Here is a 20229-nt window from a genome sequence, read left to right on the forward strand (position 1 = left end):
TGATATTGGTATGAGAGAGAGAGAGAAAAAATCGGTATGAAAAGTCAAAGATGTGCTAAAACATATCAAGCCCGGGGATATACGGTTTCCATTCATATTTAAATTTTAATTTCGACTCTATATATATATATATATTCCTATACTTGAAAAGTATTTCATTCGTAAAATATACAGGGTGTTTCTGATAAGTCTGCCATAAATCAAGGGGCGTGTTCTTTGGGTCAATTTGAGTGGAAAGTGTCAAAGAACATGGGGTGTACAAGAATTTGCAACGAAGATATGGCCCCCCAAACATTGGCCCCTAAAACAAGAAAATATTCGAATATGTAGACTAAAACAAATTCAGCCTTATCAACTTGTTTAGAAATAATGAGACAATTTCAATAGTTTCCCTCTAACATCGTTATTGAACTTTCACCTGGCAGAAGTGTATTAAATGAGTAGAAGTATGCCTACTCTAGTAAAGTAAATTCAAAGTATCATGGTACCTTTCGGTTGGTATTACTTTTATTCTTAACAAGTTAACATGGACGTTACGGACTTCATTCTTGTACACGATGTCAAAAAAATCTTTGAGATAATGAACCCAAAGACTTTTTAGCAAACCACCGTTTATTGTTTACGTTTGTGAATAAAAAACAATGCTGACAGTCATGACGCAAACGTAAAAACTAAACGGTGGTTTGCTATAAAGTAACGCGATGTTGTTGATAACGTCACAGTATCACTTCGAACGAACGTGTGGTAGTACAGTATGGCGTATACCAATGCAGAATATGCAGACATGCATCTCATGTATGGACTGGCGCAGGGCAATTCAGTGGAAGCACAGCGGCGATACCAGGAACAATTTCCGCAACGACGCATACCAAATCGTCGTACGTTCGAGGCTGTTGACAGGCGCTTGAGGGACATCGGACAAGTACAACCCAACAACGTTCGAGAGCGAGACATTCCAGAAGACATGGAGGAAATCGAGGAAGACGTCCTTGCCATGTTCGATGAGGACCCCTCGACAAGTACCAGACAAGTTGGACGACAATTACATGTTAATCACGTTTTGGTCTGGCGAATTCTCCGCGGACATCAGTTTCACCCGTATCATATTCAAAAGGTGCAAGCTCTTAACCCGGCAGATTATCCAAGACGCATCGACTTTTGCGAGTGGTTTTTGGCCAGAGTAGAGGACAATCAATTTCCACGGGTCCTTTTAGTAACCGACGAGGCACATTTTTCCCGGGATGGAATTCTGAACTATCACAACCACCACGAATGGCGCCAATTAAACCCACACGCAACTAGTGTTAGAAGTCACCAACAGCAATTTTCTTTAAACGTATGGTGCGGCATTGTCGGTAATCATTTACTAGGTCCGCATTTTCTTCCACCCAGACTAAATGGTGAAGCATATCTCACGTTCTTAAGAGACACTTTACCTGAACTACTCGAGGACATACCGTTAGCATTACTTCGTGACATGTGGTTTATACACGACGGGGCACCCCCACATTTCAGCCGTGCAGTTAGAGAACATCTTAATGCTACGTTTAATTTGAGGTGGATTGGGCGTGGAGGACCAGTTGCGTGGCCAGCCAGATCTCCGGATTTAAATCCGTGCGATTTCTATCTTTGGGGTCATCTCAAAGACATCGTGTACAAGAATGAAGTCCGTGATGAGGAAGACTTGCGAAGACGAATTATTGAAGGTTGTCAAACAATCAGGAACATGCCAGGAATCTTCCAACATGTCCAAGAATCTTTCGAAAGACGGGTTCATGTTTGTCTTAACGCCGGTGGTGGACATTTTGAACAATACCTGTAACGTCCATGTTAACTTGTTAAGAATAAAAGTAATACCAACCGAAAGGTACCATGATACTTTGAATTTACTTTACTAGAGTAGGCATACTTCTACTCATTAAATACACTTCTGCCAGTTGAAAATTCAATAACGATGTTAGAGGGAAACTATTGAAATTGTCTCATTATTTCTAAACAAGTTGATAAGGCTGAATTTGTTTTAGTCTACATATTCGAATATTTTCTTGTTTTAGGGGCCAATGTTTGGGGGGCCATATCATCGTTGCAAATTCTTGTACACCCCATGTTCTTTGACACTTTCCACTCAGTTTGACCCAAAGAACACGCCCCTTGATTTATGGCAGACTTATCAGAAACACCCTGTATACAGGGAGTTTCTGATAAGTCTGCATTCCATAAATTAAATGGGATGTTCTTTGGGAAATCAATTTTGAGTCGAAAATGTATAACTTCTATCTCCATTTTGATTGCCCAAAGGGACACTGTTTACGAGGAGTTAAGATTGCATCCAGAGTATTTTAGGGATGACCCCTAAACTGATTTAGACGATGATTTCTAATTTAATTAAGGGGTCATCCCTAAAACACTCTTAAAAATCATAACTCGAAAACAGTGTCCCTTAGGGCAAACAAAATGATCATAGAAGTCATACATTTTCGACTCAAAATTGATTTCCCAAAGAACATCACCCTTAATTTATGCATGCAGACTTATCATAAACACCCTGTATACGTGTATATAGTCTCGACATCAAAAGATTAATAAATATTCGAGGCGACTTACTTTCTTGTCAAAGAGGGAAACCCTTTCAGAAATACAGTCTATAAAAATATTTGGGTCTAGTTTCAAAGACTCATTATGAAATTAAATAAATTCTATAAATTAAAAAAATACATCTTTGAAGTTCCATTTAGAGACGAAACCTGCATTACCGAATTTCCCTCAACTTGATAAATTATAAAAACAATATCCATTTTAATAAAAAAAATTCCACTACAAATATTTAATATTTGTAAAAATAATTATGTAAAACTAATTCTTTCATCTTTGCCGCATAGTTACACATTATTTTTATATCAAAATTAAAATGTCAAGAGCGACATACGCGATGTTTGTCGGTTACGAAGTCATTATTATAAGGCCGCTCGCGACGAGTTTTACGTCATATATTGCCACTCTTATAATTACCTAATTAACGCTGTTAATTACACGTATTCCAAAACAGAAAATTAGGTCTATTTATAGCCTACCCACCAAGGTCTAACACATTCCTTTGAAAAATTAAAAAAAGGAACTAATTACTACAGAGAAAAGCGTACAAAAGGCAAAATTAACATTACAATTAAAACAAAGAATCTTCATATTTTTCGCCAGTACCTTTGTCTTTTAGCGCCTTGATTTAAGCTAAAAGTTCTAGGTATTTCAATAGAAATTTGGGACCTTACCAAGCCGCTTAAGGGCAATAGCTACAATCTTTAATCTCCGCAATACATTCATTAATTCCATGGAGAGAAAAGGAAGGCACTGTATGCATTGAAAGCTAAAATGAAACTATAAGAGAGCTAAAGTATGAATTGAAATTTACCTGACCCTTTTGAGTAAGAATCACTGGGGTAGAAACGTGATTAAAGGTGCGCGTAAGGTACATCATGAGACTAAAGCAAACCTTTAGACGGGCGGATAAACCGCTTCCTTCAGCTTTATTATTTAGGTACCTAAGGTTCCCCAATCCTCTACCTTAATGACTTTGCAGACCCTTCCATTTTGGGATTATCTTTACCTTTCCAGGGTACCTGTTGAATCATCTGAAAAGCTAAGCTAGCTAGGTAGGCAGTCAAGGGGAAGTTGATCACCTGATGTAAATATCTAACCCTTAAGAGTCAGGAGATGTTTATTGTACCCTTAAAATGCGTCAATATAAAGCATTTACAGGATTGCCAGAAAATTATCAGATTCAAACTCCCTAACTTTTCCCTGACCTTATTTTTACTATTTTCCCTGACTTTTAGGCCCCATTGTCATATTTTGTTCTAAATATAACTAAACAAATGCGTTTAAATTGCATTTTTGAATATTTAAAGTAAAAGTACATTGTGGTCAAACGTGATCTCGCCTCAAACAGCGTTTAAAACATAACCCAGCTGGATGGTTGAACCGGCAGATATTTAAGCCACTTTAACAAAAATTCCCCGACTTTTCCTTAACTTTTTTGACCCATTTTGAAATTCCCTGACCTTTCCAAATTTTCCCTGACCTGTGATAACTCTACAGAGCGTTCGACCTTCAAGAAATTTTTGGGTGCGAAAAATGTCTAAATCTAAATACTTCACGTAATCAACTTCTACTTGAGACTTCACCAGGGGTCGCGTGGGTTGAGTGGAACTAAGGGAGGATTGGGAGGTTCTCTCAGGAGTATGGGGGGAGGGGTAGGGGTGCCGGCACTTTCTCCACCCCCTAAAACCTTGGGATGCTCTTTTGTAATCTCCAATTACCGAGAAAGGACCAAAGCTAATATGGTCCCCTATCCTTAAGTTTCTTGGGCTACCTTATGGGTCGCTCGCTTTTCTAAAGATCTACTTATAGGGGGGTCTAGTTCCTCCAACGACCTATTCGCTTTAATTTGACTAATTCCGACTCCTTAAGTCGGATAATTATACCCAAAGCTGTGCCCAACTAAGACTAACTACTTTAGACTCTTTTGTTTGTTGTCTATGTAAGTCCACGCTTTTAAATGGCCAGGGTCTAGGGGAATATTCCACTCTACCCATTCTACAATTTAAAGTTGAAAATATACTAATATACTAAAAACATATACAGGGTGTTTCTGATAAATCTGCATCCATAAAATAAGGAGGATGTTCTTTTGGGAAATCAATCGATTTTGAGACGAAAATGTAACTTTTATCTATCTCCATTTTGTTTGCCATAAGGGACACTGTTTTCGAGTTATGATTTTCAAGAGTGTTTTAGGGATGACCCCTTAATTAGATTAGAAATAATTGTCTAAATCAGTTTCTTAATTAATTAAATTTAAGGGGTCATCTGTAAAATTAATACTCTGGATGCAATCTTAACTCGAAAACAGTGTCCCTTAGGACAAACAAAATGGAGATAGATAGAAGTTACATTTTTGACTCAAAATTTATTTCCCAAAGAACATCTATCAACCCCTTAATTTATGGATTCATACTTATCAGAAGCACCCTGTATATCTAGGCTTTAGTTTAAATAGGATCCATCAAAGATTTTTCCAAGAATTTTTTAGCAGTACATGCGTCAAATTACGAGAAGTTCGCCATATTCCCAAAACTGAACAATTTTAAAATAAATTTAACTTTTTGCAGTTCAGCTCAGTAAAAAATAGAAACCTGAGAATAATTCCTTTACAAGGATTCTTTAGAATATATATATTTTTTTGATAAAATGGGCTGGGCCTATTTGTGTTGTAGAAGCTAAGGAGAAAAAAATAAAATGAGCTTTCTTAAGAATAAAGCTAGATTCCCACTCGACGGAAAACACGACGGAAACCCGGCAGAATGGGGTTCGACTGAAAAATCTTTACGCCGAGCCCGACGGAATTACCGTTCGGCCGGGCGTAAGTTGTGTTCTATTTTTTCGGTCGTGTTCGGCGTTACGCCGGCGTCTCAGCCAATGAAATTATCCCACTGACTACGGCATAAATTTCAAGTGCGCACGCATACGCGAGATAGATTTTATAGCCGCCATTTTTTGTGGTTGACCAAGGCTTAGCTTAAGAAAGAAAAATGAAACTAATGGAAGTAAAAAGAGATTAGATGTTAATAGGAAAGAATTTAGTGAGGAGGCTAGAAAATATCCCTTCTTGTACGATCGAAGCGACAAGAGGACAAAGATACCAATTCAGAGTGTGAAATGGATGTTGTGGAAACCACTCAAATCTGTCACGTGACCCAAAAATATCTACCGCCAAACTAAAAATTCAGTCGTAGTGTGAACGGTCTACCGCTGGACGCCGGCGTAAGTTAAAATTTCTACCGTCGACTGCGTGATTTCCGCCGGGTTTTTTCGGTCGAGTGGAAATCTAGCTTTAAGGATTTTTAGGCCCGTACCGCGTGTTCGCAACTGGGCAAATTTCCTCCGGGTTCAATATATACATTTTTTTCCTTCTATTCTATTTTTTATTTCTTTTAGTACGTCGTGGCACGATTTTAAAGGGCCCTTCATAAATATTCGATCAATTTCGCGCCTTTTCTTCTTCTTCTTCTTCTTCTTCTTCTATATCAAACAGTAGCCCGGCATCAGAAACGTGCTTCTGTAGATGGCGGGAAACTTTTTACAATACAGTTAAACCTAAAAAGTTTATTTTCTTTATCGAAATAGATATATAATTCCAAAAAAAAAAAAGACTTTAAAAACTTATATTGGTTTCAGTTTCTTAAACGGATAGATAGAGTTGGTATTCCATAGACCTTTCCATGCAACCAACACGTTTTAATAAATACCTCTTTAAGTTTAAAAAAGAAATCAACCGGCCCAGACTGCAAAGAAGTTAGAGCCTAACAATTTCAGTTCAGTTTAAGCCTGATAATAAAACAGCTTCGTGTTTTCATCGAAGTGGTTCAAGACGTAATAGACAACTGCATTAATTCCTGCAGAGAAGCAAACACCGCAGCAGAGGGCGGGGGAGATCACCTTCTTGGCGCCCAGTTATTTCCCTGGCGCCACGAAGCGCCCACCGCTAGAGGATGCGTAAGTCGGCTATAGTCTCCCTCCGCGTGTAATACTGAACTCGGGAGAATTCAGTCTGTCGTTGCCTCTTGGTTGGTGCCATGCAGGGAAATAACCTAGCGACTGTGTGTTAGTTTCTCTACAAGTAATTAATGGAAAAGTCTATACCGCATCATCCATTGGGAGGAATAATTCTGCAAAGAAAGGCGCCTGATCTAACGGGTTCCACGCGTGGGTTTATCAGCGTATCACGAAGGGCGTGGACGAACGCGCCGGAATTGAATTTCAATTCGGGTATAGCCTTTGGGCCTCGCTAATGTCCCAGTCGATAATACTTCACTATTCTTCTTGCGCCACCAAGCTATACTCTTTTCAACCTCTCTCTCTCTCTTCTCCAGCATCTTGGGCTTCTTTTCCACGGCGCGCATTCTACTTCTTCCATGCATGCACACGACACTAAACTTTTCTTTATCCTTCCGCCAAATTTCTGATGGCCCCTCCCGAAATTTTATTGGCAGGCGCTAATGGTATTGACTTTTTTCCTTCTTCTTTCTCGTGGGTGAAAGGTACAGTGGCTGGTTTTCTTTAAACAGTAGCTCAATGTTTATTTCACCTTACCGACAGCGATAATGTATCCTTGGACAATTTAAGTAAAGGTTAACACTGACACCTAGCTTATAAACACGAAGGCGCGTAGATAGTAGGTTAAACCGAACACTGGGTCAAGGTCATATTGGTCAGTACGCAGCTTATATATATATAGTTTTCACCATAAGTTTATAAGATGTGTTCCATAAGTATGACACTTCTGCTATCTTACAGCTCGAGCTAGTTCGAGAACGACAAGCGAGAATTGAAGTCCTACATTCGGTGGTTAGTTTTGCAGGACTTCCATCTTCCTATTTAGTCTGCATTACTATTTACTAAAGCCTTTGACAGCTGTTCACCATGTTCAAATCGAGTATTTGTTGAGATTCCCGCTTTTCTAAGGTGCATGTCTTTGAGAAAATTGGCAATATCTTGTTGGGGATCATGTAATACAATGTAACATAACCACCAAAAATATCACCAATCTAAGCGCATTATGAACCAACCAAGCTAATTATCAGAATAATCCACTTGCCATTAAACTATAATGAAACAACCCTAACTTATTGTGGCAACCTAAACATGCAGATTGATTAAATAAAACGTTATACAACCTATATTATCATCATTAACAAATCACACACATATTTTCAAGGGGATAACCACTAATTTAGAATTGACCATCAACGCGTAATATTATTAAAGCGTTAAAATGGTGCAGAGTGACCAACATCTCGAACTATTATCAAATAATAATACACGTTATATAGTATATAGGTCAATTCAGGATCAAAGTCATAAAACTATATGAAACTACAATATGGCCTTTAAAACTCTTATATAGTCATATTATTTGAGCGTCTTGGAAAGTTAGACAAAAATCGCTTAATAAAAACGGGTCTCCATTATAATTTATATAACGTCCAAGCCACTCATAGACTATAACAAGCTTCTCCGGTACATTTCCTCTCTTTATAGACCTATATAGAACATACCCATCAGCCAAATTTATATTAGGGACATTCCCTGGGGAATATTTATACCCCTAAAATATGTAAGTCGCCGCGAGAGCCTTGGCAGCTACTAGCCTTTGACCCTGTTAAGCCCCATAGTAAAATTACACGCTGCGCTGAGGCTTCCATGATCCCCGGGCCGTTATTGGCTAGCGACGAAACGATGCCCTATCATATATTGGTCAATGGCGCGACGCGTAAGACGAAGAAAGACATCATGTATGACCTAAGTCGCATCCCTTAAAATTGGAGTTATAACATAATACGGTTTAAAACCTCATAGAATTCCATATGGTGCATTTTCATATGGATGAGTAGGTTCAGAAATTGGTAAGAGAAAAGGGAAAAAATAGACATATTGATCCCTGACTAAAGAAAAAAGAAAAAGAAATTTATGTAAGGACAATTTAAAGTTTAAGAGAAGACGCTATTCGATATGATTATGACCTTAGAAACGTCGAGACAGTGGGATCGTTTCCATGGAAACGGGATAAGATTATTTTGCATAAAGGTGATGCAAGGACTCTACTATAACTTATTCTAGACCAAGTTGAGTCGGATCATTTCTTTTAAACTTAATATGTTATTATTAACGTATGATTTATTTTTTATAATAATGTAATATTCTATGGACAATTTTGAGTGGAAAATGTTCCATAGAAAATTTTGAGTGGGCAATGTTCTACGGAAGATTTTAAGTGGACAATGTTCTACGGAAGATTTTAAGTGGACAATGTTCTACGGAAGATTTTGAGTGGACAATGTTCTACGGAAGATTTTGAGTGGACAATGTTCTACGGAAGATTTTGAGTGGACAATGTTCTACGGAAGATTTTGAGTGGACAATGTTCTACGGAAGATTTTGAGTGGACAATGTTCTACGGAAGATTTTGAGTGGACAATGTTCTACGGAAGATTTTGAGTGGAAAATGTTCTACGGAAGATTTTGAGTGGAAAATGTTCTACGGAAGATTTTGAGTGGAAAATGTTCTATGGAAGATTTTGAGTGGAAAATGTTCCATCGACGATTTTGAGTGGAAAATGTTCCATGGACGATTTTGAGTGGAAAATGTTCCATGGACGATTTTGAGTGGAAAATGTTCCATGGACGATTTTGAGTGGAAAATGTTCCATGGACGATTTTGAGTGGAAAATGTGCTATGAAATTTTGCCACGAGTTATGATTCGAGTGTCTTACGTATGACCCCTTAATCAAATTAGAAATTATTGTTTTCAGATTAAGGGGTCATCCCTAAAAGTCTTTACTTTTATTGTAACTAGTAAACAGTGACCCTTAGGGACAAAATGTCACAAAAATAAAATTTTCGACTTTCAAAATAAATTTCCCATAATTGCATAGAGCCTATAGTTCGATCCTACCTCACCCTTTTTGAAACGCCCTGTATTTGAATAACCTTTACATTATATAACTAAATATAGAGTTAATGAACCTTTTGTATATGTAGACTTTTCGTTGTTTTAGATAAATTCAAAGAAAATTAAAAAAATAAAAGTAAAAAATAAAAAGTTTCCGAAAGTAAAATAAAAAGTAGAGAAAGTTTTGGTGATTAATCACGTAATCAAACAAAGGATTTTTTTTATATGTATAAATATATAAAAGCCTGGGCTCTGTTATAGCTGCTGGATTCTAAAACAGATAGTTAGGAAGAAATTTCTCTTGGTTTTTAAGGAAAAATTTTCGGATGGTGAGATCCAACTCGTTAGCAGTCTTACTACTTCTTCTTTTTAAGAAGTCTTTTATATTAGGTATATCGGAGGCTCAAGAGGAAAAGGGAGAAGGGATGATTTTAAAACCTCGGGATGAGAAACGCTCCGTTACCCTGGCAACGGTCAAATTTTAAAAGAGAGACTGGTGCATACATGAACGTATACCAACCAAACCAGCCAACCAGCTTTTTAAAAAAAGAAACCCCAAGAAACCCTAAAGAAATATTTGCCAATTGGGAAGCGGCTTGGAATAAAGGGGGAGGAAGAAGAAAAAGGGTTTAAAAAGAGAAATTCGTTAATGAACATTAAAGAAATGAGATCACAGCAGCAGCAATCTGGTTTGGTTGTCTTATTCTTTGAATCGTGGAGAAGGGGGTGTTGTTTTCCTTTCTTTCTTTTTTAACTAGGTTCGCTTCTATTAGTTTTATGATAGACAAACTTTGCCTGATCATGGTTTGTTAAAATAAGGGGAACTATATAACTTGGTTTTGTTTGGTTTGAATTTCATTTTAAATTGGAAAATTTTAGAAGTAAATCATTGGAAGTATAATTGAATTATTTATTAATTTAATTAAATTGAATTGAATTGAAGGGTATGAAATATTTCTGGGTGTAAATTTGTCACGTGGTGGGTAACGTGTTTTTAGATTAATCAGTTTAATAAGTACTTAAATAATTAATTTTTTAATTAAATGATAATATTGAATGGCATTAGCTAAATGCAAATTTGTTTATCGGGTAACTTTTTTTAAAAAAACTATAAAGGTGTCTTTAAATTAAATCAAGATGTACACTTTTAAACCCCCCACCAAAAAAAAAAATGAAAATTCAATTTAAATTCTATACCCGATTTTTTTTTTCATTCAAATTTCGCACCTTCTTAAATATATATTAAATAAAATCTTCGATAAAATGCCTTGACTGAAGCCAAGCCAAACATATTAACGTATCAAAATTGAATTACAACCATATTCAAAACATCTCACGTATATATTTCCTAAAAAAAAAAAAAATAAAAAAAACCTTTTTTAAATTACTTTACTCTAAAAGGGATCAAAACATATTCAGTCTCAGGGGCAATGCATAAATAAGGATTCATTTGAAACACATTTCTAAACACAGATTTTGATTTTGATTTTTTTTTTTTTTTTTGCCTCACAAAGTAAAAATACGGAGAAAAAGTATTATAAAGTGAAAAACACTTTTAAAAAACGCCTAAAAGTAAAAATACGTAGAAAAACTATATGCTTTTCTTGGAAGCAGAGTTTTTTTTTCTTTTTAAAGAATAAGACGATGCTAAAAGGTTTTTAAGGAGTTCTAACCTCTCCGAGAACTCAGTATCATATCCACTTAAAGAAAACATCAATTTTTCCGTCTGAAAGAAGCGGTTTTATACATGGGTACATTTTTTCTATTTCATAAAGGGATACACCGTGCTAGAATTTTTCTCATCTCATTTTTAATCCAAAGATCATATAAAATAATTAATATCAAAATTGGAACCATTTTTATACCTACAATATTGAAGAAGAAATACGCGCAAGCGTTCTTTGAAAATTCTGCCCCTTAAAGTGGGCTAACCGAAAAGTCCCCGTGTTAACCAGTCAAGCCAGGAACCAGGAATTCATTCTGACTTTTTTACTCTAACATGACAGCGGATGGATATATACATATTAAAACCCATAGAGAAAAAAAAATAGTTACTGCATGAAATTCAAAGAAGCTTAATAGAGCGTAATTATACATCATCGTCAACGATTAAAATCATGTAGCGCCGCCTCATTGCTCTAACATTCTCTATACTGGAAATAAGTACTGATCATTGAATGAGCGACGGTATACAACATAAGCCGTGATCAAAGCGTTATTGAAACATCATTAGCTTCGTCAAAATACTTAAGTAAAATTGCCTCCTTAACCGAGGAAGACGCTGATAATCAGGATAAATTAGTATCTACATAATTACAGAAGTATATAATACTTCTCATCGAGAGAAGTGTACCCGGGGTAATTGCAACATGATTCTTAACAACATCAGATTACATTTGGAGCGAGGTTACTAAACCGAATCACATAGGCAATAAATAGTTCCATCATCATTACTCTATTAGCGCCGCTTAACTATTTGCCAAGGCGCATGCGCTTGTGGATTTGTCCCACGTCAAGACAATCAAGGTTTGTACTTGATTGCTGAGGATTTAGTAAACACCAAACAGTTATAGAATTCACCCTAGCACGGTGCGATGCCCATCTGAAGTTTGATGAGCAGGAGAGCAAAAAAAAAAAAAGGGCTCCCTCGCCTGGGAAGAATCACGTTACATAACTAAAGTATTAAGAGGATACAGAGTGCAGTTACCCTTCTTCTATTATCCCCTTCTAGTAATTATAACATAAACTGAAACTGCAGTCGCTCCGAAATCCTCAGTGCCTATAGTGACTGAATGGTGATGTCGTTCTAGTGATATAAGGCATCTCTTTGGATCGAGCTAGAGTTCTCGCTTAATGACGCGACGGAACGACAAGCTCATTAGCATTTTAACCCCCCCTCTCCCACTCTCTTATATACTTCGATCCCCCTTTTGAAGTCTTTGAGACTCGACCAGAGCCAGCCGCTGTTTTTGTTGCTAGTCTCGTTTTCTCTAGTCATAGCCTCTTTACTACGAGGGTTTAGTTCCTTCCGCTGAAGGTAGCATGGCTATAATTGCTAGACCAGCGTCTTAAATACAAGGAGAGAGAGAGAGAGAGAGAGAGAGAGAGAGAGAGAGAGAGAGAGAGAGAGTAGTGGCGACATTCGCTAATGAACGAACCACCGATTAAAGACTTTTAAAGACTTCTTCAATCGACGCTTGCCGACACTGCTAATGAAAGACTGACGATTCTGTCATGAGTTTTCTTTTTAAAAAGTTCTCTTTTGATTCTTGAATGAAAGGCATTTGGTTTTTTAAAAAAGACCGCTATCGCTAATTGATGTTATGAATTCATTGGTTTTCAACCAAGGGTCAATTGACTTAATTTTAACTCGGTTTAATTAATAAATATTTAACCAGAATTAACTCTTTTTTCAGTCCATAAACTTTTCGCAACGTTCACTCGTATTTAGATCTACGTCATAATACGTCATTCAACTTCAAGAACAAACTTATAGATGAACAATTATGATTATATAATATTAAAGGTTTCATTGCAGTTTGAAACTAAACCCGCGTGATAATCAAAGCTGTAAGGCGCTCAATATAGTTTCCATACACGTAACAATAGAGCTGGGCGTATTAACTATTCTAGGCGCAATTTCAACCACCATATAGTCACCCGTTTAATTCGAAAACACGAGCGCATTAAGCGTATTCGAGTCGAGAACGTGAATAGGGGTAAAAGCTCGCGTTAAACTAAATTAAAATTAGGTATTCACCTTTATCGTTGCCCTTCTCCCCCGTTATAAACGCATTAACACTACCTTTACGTACATATACAACCTGCGGGAAACTCAAGCTATAGAGCGTGTAGGCTTTAGGACGTACATAGAACTATAGCCTAAACGGATATGCTTCATACTATGAACGCGCCAACCAATTCCACTATAGAATGGCTTTTCCACAAAAGGGGATCGAGCGCCTTGCTTATTCACAAAGATCCTAAAACTTAGGTACGTAAGTATGCAAATTGAAATGGTCCTCGATAGCCGCACCACACAACGTGCGCGAATTTAGGGTATTACGTTAGAAGTGGATAACACGATGCGAGTGCCTTACACCTAGGTGTTTCCGTCGAAGTTGAAATCATGTTAAAACGTTTAATTTTGATTCTGACAAATCAAGTTCACAGAACCATGTAGAAAAATTGAAAGGAGAAGAAAAGACAGGACCGGCTGGCTCTACCATGAGGCTTCTGATGCATTGTTCGCAGCCTGGGTAAAGTTTAGTCACGGGATCCTTATGGCGCCCTAAAATGTTTACCAGGATACTCTCCATGCAGTTTTAGGGTGTAAGGAACACTTTGGATTGGTAGAGAAATATCTCACCCTTTTTACCTAAATGCCAAAACGAATTTGGTTCTTCGTGTCATTCACTTTTGATACCACCTTAAGGTAAAAGCATTCGCCAGTTAGAAATACTAAATAAAGGGCCCACGTTTGATGGACGAATTTGAAGAGAAATAAATCCGTAAAATTCCATTTGCGAAGAGGGGGGGGGGGCTTCTAAAGCGTCATCGCCGTTTTGTAAAAGGCGCGAAACGAAGGGAGATTTGCAGGCGCGGGAAGGTTTTAATTTAAAGGCTTTGATCCACCGAGTCGTTAATTAAAGCGTTTTAACTCCGCTGAATGGGTTGAAGTGATGGCAAAATAGACGTTAGTTGAAGGCGTTTTGGAAGGCACGTACGTTTGTGTAGTAAAGTAATTCTGAGAAATGTTTACGTTTGAACCGCGCTTACGCTATATAGAGTGCGTTCATCGTTTGAACCGCTTACGCTGTTCATCAACAGGTCGAAATTGAGATTGAAAACGTGCCGAAGATATAGTATACATTAGTAATATTTCCCAGTCAATTATATATTTGGAAGTGTGTTTGATTTATTAATTTTTAAACTTAAAAAAAAAAAAAATCTAAATTCAAAATTATTCTCGATTGATTCGTTAGAGCTAGGGATCTCATCCCAAAATACAATTAAAATTCACACCCCACTAACCAATTTATTTAATCCTAAATGCTATTATAGCAATTAAAATCCGTTAATTAAGATAACAAACTTAACAACTAGATAATTTCTAGACGAAACCACAGAATATAATATAAGTTTGCAAGGACTAAAGATACGCCGTTATATATATGTCCTTGTGGAAGTCAAATACTTATGGATGGTTATATACAGGGTGTTTCTGATAAGTCTGCATTCCATAAATTAAGGGTAAGGGGATCATTGTTCTTTGGGAAATCAATTTTGAGTCGAAAATGTTCTATACTTCTATCTCCATTTTGATTGCCCTAAGGGACACTGTTTTCGAATTAAGATTGCATCCAGAGTATTTTACGGATGACCCCTTAAATTTAATTAATGAAGAAACTGATTTCAGGACAATGATTTCTAATTTAATTAAGGGGTCATCCCTAAAACACTCTTGAAAATCATAACTCGAAAACAGTGTCCCTTAGGGGCAAACAAAATGGAGATAGAAGTCATACATTTTCGACTCAAAATCGGTTTTCCAAAGAACATCCCCCTTAATATATGCATGCAGACTTATCATCAGAAACACCCTGTATATATATATATGACAAACATAATTTCGTATATATTGATAAAAGCGTATTTAGTTCATTAGCGTTCGATAATGTAATAGGACAATTTTCCCATGACAATTAGAAGGATTTTGAAATTATTATAACTAAGTACATTCATTTGGAGTAATAATGGACTCCCACGAGTTTAATCTCTTATATTATATCCCCAAAATTCAAACCCTTTATATACAATATTATAATATAATGGCTTTTAATATATAGTTCTCCAAATCTTGCATGCCCGCTAATAACTGTTTAATGATATTTGCCTATCCAATATTGTATATATATCCAAACAGTCCTATTATAAATCGATCTATACATCGGGATTAATTTAATTTTTAAAAATTTAAATTCCTATAATGTTATTCTACGGTTTTGGTTGGCGTATAGCCTCGGCCCTTGGTTTTAAAGAGTGCACCCTTAAGGGATCAATTTATTTTGTTTATAATATCGTTTTAAAATATTATATTAGGGTCACGTGGGAATTTAATTTGCATAATCCCGTGAGATTTTTTAAAAATGATTACTGCATGTGGTGTTAATAATACATATTCGCGCATGCGTGTGTCGAGTGAAGAAGTTAGATAAATATTAGACTTACCCAATTAGATATGTCCTTGATTAAAGATCTTGAATGCGATTGGTTCAAATTATCTGAATATCTGAAACTAAATTAATTAACATGAAAATAAATACTTAATTTTCAAAAAATCAGAAATAGATAAATTACAAACAAGCTAAATCAGAAATATATAAATTAACCATAGTTTTAAGGTAAATTTGGAGGAATCTATTCAACCCCAATAAAACTTTAGACAAAGAACTCATTTCCATAACAAAGACAACAATGCCTTCTTCGAATTACATCCCAAAATCACCCAATAACCACAAGTTCTTGAAAAAAAAACGTCTTTATTCGCAATTAGAACGTAGATAAGGAATTCGTATTGGGTATTTAACTTTTCAGGGTCTCCCTCAGACCTCTATTTTTTTAGGCCTAATGGCTTGTAGATAAGGTACAAAGAAGAACTATAGATGGGGAGGAAGAAATAGACAGAGACCTATTGAACACAGAGAAAAAATAGAGTCATTTGGAGAGCTTCAACTCAGCCAAAGCTATATATATATATCTGAACATTCTATCTGACCCATTTAGAGATTGTGCGGAATAGAGATGGCAAGCACGTGCGAGCCGTGGTGCCTCGAACCCGCCAAAGGAGAAATGAATGACGAAAAAAAAGAAGAAGAAAAAAAAAATGTCTCCCTTCTCTTCCTATTACCCACAATCCCTTTCGCCACTGGGGTCTCTACACCCTACACACTCTTTTAGGCAAAAGGGTCTAGAGTCTGTTCAGGAGTTTATGAGAGGGAAGCGTTCTTCCACCCTAGGAATTCTTCGCATACTTTTCCCGAACCCGGGGAAACTACCCGAAGAAAAACAGCGCTATAGCATGACTTGGAATAGAATCTATGAAAAGTTACCCAAGATGGAATGGTTCTGGGGTTTTATGCAACTTTAGGAAAAGTGATTTCATTGACATTTTCAGGTGTTTTCGTTTATATTTCAAGGTGAAAGACCACCTAGTAGATCTTTTAGAGTAATAGACCATTTCTGTGAGTACTTGTAGAGAAACCAACGCGGAGGGGTGAAGGGGACTCTTCCGACTCGCCAAGAAGCAACGCTAGATGGAGTCAGAGTTCAATACACGCTGGAGCAAGGCTAGCCAACTCACACTGCCTCTAGCGGTGGTGCTTCTTGACGCATCCCTACCTCCTTCAAAGTTCTGTTCATCCATGTCAATAACGGAATGTCTATAACTATAGTTTTAGTTGGAACAACCCCCTTCAGGGCAAACTTGCTCGAGCCTAACAAATTTCCCTGAGTTTCCCCATAAATTTTTAGTCAACAATTTAATTCCCTGATATTTCCAGCTCCAGGTTTGTATGGACCTTGCTTAAGGCTGTCGATGTCTTTAACTGCGTTGATGTTAAACTCTAAATTTCACATGGGTAAAACTTTCCCTAAGTATTTAGGCAATAAAATTTCCCAAAAATGCAAAAGGTTCAAACAAGGGCTCAACCGTCTTATCGCTTACGGGCATTACTTCTCTATAGGCGTCTCCAGAGCAAAACATTGGATGCACCGAGGGGGCATTTGGGCTTAGAATAAGGCCTAGGAGAGCTCAGGATATCCTCATTTCTCATAGATCTCTTTTAAAAAGGCGTGGTACGAAATATAGGGGTCCAAAGGCCCAAAAAGTTATAGGGTCGCGGCGCGTGGAGGTTGAATGTCGACGTCGTCGGTATAAGGAAGCCAGCTGCTGGAGATGACTTGGCTAGAATTGCAGCTCGTGCCCGACCATAACCAAATAGTTGATAAATGAGTTTTTGTCGGCTGCTTCGTTCTCTCTATACCACCACCAACATCCATGATATAAAGACAGCCTAGCCAGCCATTCCACGGACAAAAAAGAGAGAGAGAATCCGATTAAATATGATGTAAATAAAACTGATCTCGCGCTCCCATCAAGAAAGCTCTCTTTATTTACTTAATATGGTCAATGGATACTGCAGGGCGAACTGTACGCTTAGATATACAGGGTGTTTCTGATAATTTGGGTATAAATTAAGGACGATTTTGAGTCAAAACTGTTCTATGACGGCAATTCAACACATTCACAATCTCTCTGGCATTCTTCTTGAAGTTCATATAAAGAAAAGGAGTTTACTCGGTTATATCTAAAAAGATTTAAAAGTAGTTGCTAAAACTAACTCGTATACTTTTCATAATATAAAGTTTCTTCTCATGCGAAAAAAACTCGTAACTTACGCGTATCGCTAAGCCTAAAGCAAAACCAGGTTTATGCGCCTAATCTCTGGGTTATGTATTGTAAGACTATATCTTTAGCTCTACATCGGTTTAACAATAGACGTACCAAGACGTATTGTTGATTTAGGCCTACAACAGTAATGGTACCGGTAAAAATAGGCTTTTTCGGTTGCTATGATAGCTAGCGCATGCGTGGAAATGTTTATTTTGTGAGTTGTTTTTTAGATCAATGGCACTAAAGGTTTAATTTAAAAATAACGCGGTTTCCAATTTAACTTAACGTTTGTGGTAACCCCATATATTAACCTCAAAGTACATACAACTTATATAAGTTCATCTGGTTATCAATAATCCACCCTCATTTCCTGCCTTCCACAGTATTAACGAACACAACACGAATGTTCTTAACCTAAACCTCTTTTTTGGGAGCTAGAAAAAAAAACGTACATTAAAATTGTTGTTTTTCTACGAAGACCCCATCCAACCTTCTAATTTTAACTCTGAGCACACATACTTAATTTTCATGACAAGATTTCTTCATTCTGAGGTGTTTTTTTTTTGTTATTTTACATGTTGGACAGCGTAGTAATAAACTGAATTAGGACCCATAAGGTTAGGGCACGCTTTAGCAATGAAGTCAACTCGAGAAATAAAAAAAAATATATATCTAGAAAAAATAAGGGTGACGGGTTGAAATAACATTCGACAACCAAGTCTTAGTTAGCTCTTGATCTATTTAAAGGTTCCACCAAGGCTTAGCTATTTAAAGATCCCATGGGAATTATTGCAGGCAGGCTGCGAAGTGTTTAATTGTTATCATTTAGGTTAATGTCAAAAGACCATGCAAGGCTTAAAATACAAAATATTTGTTAAGTTTGTTACCGAAGACAAAATTGCTCCACTAAGGCTGCAGGACTTAATTATTATCGTTTAGGTTAATGTTAAAAGACCAAGGCTTAAAATACAAAATGTTTGTTACCGAACTTCAAAAGTTGTAAAGCAGTATACAGACCGACAAAATAGGTCGTGCTGTTTGTTTATTTTATAAACTGCTTTGTTAAAAACTAAATTAAACACTGGACACTCGCTGGTCACGGAAAAACAAACATAACTACAACTTCTAATTAGCAAAGTTGATTTTATAGAAATGAAAACAAAGAAAAAAATATAATCCATAAACACGACCGTTATCCCTAAAGCGAAACAACATTGTTAGTTATTTATTAAAGTTCAAGTTGTACATTAAAAAAAATGGAGAGCTAGCTATTAACTAAATTACCACTTTTACGGGTTTGAGACGAGCAAGGTAAAATTGTCCCCTGTCCATTTTAGAGCAGCAGAGTGCTTGGTGTGGGGGTAAAAAATAGTGATGGTGTCTCTCGTAAAAGGTTAAAAGCGCAAAGACAAACAAGGGGACAAAAAAAATAGAACTAAAAACAGTGGGTACAGAGGAAAAAAAACATACACCTAAATGGCCGCCTCATTCCATTTTTTCTAGAGCTGCTTTTTCTCTACCATTTGTCCCCTTCTGAAAGAAATAGGATTGTCAAACGTAAGAGAAATAATAACTCAGCTCCCCCTCCCTCCCCCCAAACACCATTGCAGTTAAGAAAACTAATAAAAAACCATACTCGAGTAAAGTTCAGTGCACTTAAAGCTAAGGCGTATGAATGAATAAATAAATCTCTTATATAAGAGAAAGTAGTACAGTACCATCTTAAGACAATGCAGAACTTGTTATTAATTGAGTTTTTAAGTAATTCGTACTATAGTCTGAAACAAGAATACATAGATGACATTTTTCCGTCCGGGTCACTGTTTTCCAGTTATGATTTGAGTGTTTTAGGGATGACCCCTTAAATTAGACTCAAAAAAACGAGCACCCAAGAATGGCAGACTTATCAGAAACACCCTGTATATCTATCTACATTGTAAGATAGAAGGGAATAGGAAAAATATGAATAAATACAGCCATTAAACGTAAAATTCCCGTAAGCCTTGGCTTGGACCCCTTGATATACAAATATACATGTATATATATGGAAAATGCGGAATATTTCGATGCACAACTAAGCTATTACAAACGTCTTTAGGGGATATAAGGGGGTTGGGTGAGGTGGGGTTTAGGAGATGCGAAAGAGTGTAGGTTTTCCTTTCCAGCTTAGCTTATCTCGCTTGAGCATATAGATCATCTCTCCTAGAGAGAGAGAGAGAGAGCGGGAGTCGGAGTTGGGTGGGAGTCAAGTCACACAAGTAATACAAC

At 36.8% G+C, this 20229-nt stretch overlaps 1 protein-coding gene and 1 long non-coding RNA gene across 4 annotated transcripts in view; one reads left to right on the forward strand and one right to left on the reverse strand.

Annotated features, from left to right (window-relative positions):
• Positions 1-20229, reverse strand: part of LOC149676928 (uncharacterized) — a 195881-nt gene that overhangs the window by 98874 nt on the left and 76778 nt on the right. For all 3 annotated transcript variants that reach the window (XR_016366552.1, XR_016366551.1, XR_016366550.1), the window contains exon 5: positions 15738-15798. This is a non-coding gene — a long non-coding RNA (uncharacterized LOC149676928). The remainder of the gene's footprint in view (positions 1-15737; positions 15799-20229) is intronic.
• LOC149676929 (LHFPL tetraspan subfamily member 6 protein-like) overlaps positions 1-20229 on the forward strand; it is an 86994-nt gene that overhangs the window by 22240 nt on the left and 44525 nt on the right. The window lies entirely within an intron of this gene.

This window comes from Phalangium opilio, unplaced genomic scaffold (genome assembly GCF_054372755.1).
Source record: "Phalangium opilio isolate 3A_F unplaced genomic scaffold, DU_Popi_V2 ptg000045l_1, whole genome shotgun sequence".
NCBI classification, from domain to species: Eukaryota; Metazoa; Arthropoda; class Arachnida; order Opiliones; family Phalangiidae; genus Phalangium; species Phalangium opilio.